The sequence below is a fragment of the Euprymna scolopes genome, chromosome 15 (assembly GCF_053919585.1).
Source record: "Euprymna scolopes isolate OS-2025 chromosome 15, ASM5391958v1, whole genome shotgun sequence".
NCBI lineage: Eukaryota > Metazoa > Mollusca > Cephalopoda > Sepiida > Sepiolidae > Euprymna > Euprymna scolopes.
The window spans coordinates 35,513,783-35,514,935 of record NC_136496.1 but is presented as its reverse complement, the minus strand read 5'-3'; positions in this window follow the sequence as shown (position 1 = coordinate 35,514,935).

Sequence of the window (1,153 nt, the reverse complement as noted above, 5' to 3'; positions counted from 1 at the left end):
ATTTTTTTCTGTCTATCGATATTCATATTAAAACACGCTTTTATTTATTCAAAAAGAAAATACAACTTTTTTTTTAATATATATGTGTCGCGGAATTGCATTAATCTTTAAAAGCTCTAGCCAATTTGCATTTTCTTTTAAACATTTATTTTAATTAATTCCCTATTAGTATTTTTTTTTCGGGTTTCACATGGGATAACCATCTTTAGTCAACTTTTGCATGTAATTATATTCATGCACATATTCTACATGATTTATATTGGTGTAATATTTGCGTAAAATATTTATAGTCAACACAACTGTCTCTCTCTATATATTTTATGTATACATATATATATATATTTGTTTAACAAATTTAGCCTACCTAACTCCTTTGTCAGTTTTTGGACTACAGACATGAAACTTAATATATAGCGTATTCGTACCCATGCGAAACTTTATATTTGGGTTTTAGCCAGGAAAAGCGGCGAAAAAGTATTAAAATTAAAAAAATGGAATTTGCCATGTTAAATTCGAACTACGGCATTACGAATATGCATGCGTAACGTAATAGTTATTGGTTCATGTTTTAATTTTTAGTCTTACAGTAAATATGTCTTCATGGCTCAGGCATTAACATCAAAGTAAATCGTAAGCGAAACGTTTTTGTTTCGATTCTTGGTGGTGACGTACGAGTCATTAAAAAAAAAAAAAAACAACTTTTTCAATCATTACTATATATTGGGCCCAATATAATATATAATAATAAATACGAAATCTGCACTAATCAAAATATCATATTCAAGTGTATTTTACGACCGGGCAATGCCGGGCGGACATTACAAGTATATATATATATAACTCAAATGACCTTGTAACGGGTGTTGTAAACCAACATCTTGCTTACGACTTCCGGTTGCGCATGCGTACATAAACAAATAATCAACGCGGCAATATTGGTTTACTGTGTACGTTTTCAGCGTCTCAATTGTTTTTTTCGCGTTTAAATTAAAAGATATATCAAAATTTGAATTTTACTTTAAGTATTATGGTATCTGTTCAGTGCACATTTACCTATAAGTATGGCAAACCACTTATAATTCAATGGCTGTAAGTTTTTTTTCTCTCAAAAATAAACAATTATAAACAGAATGACTCATAGAAATCTATCTAT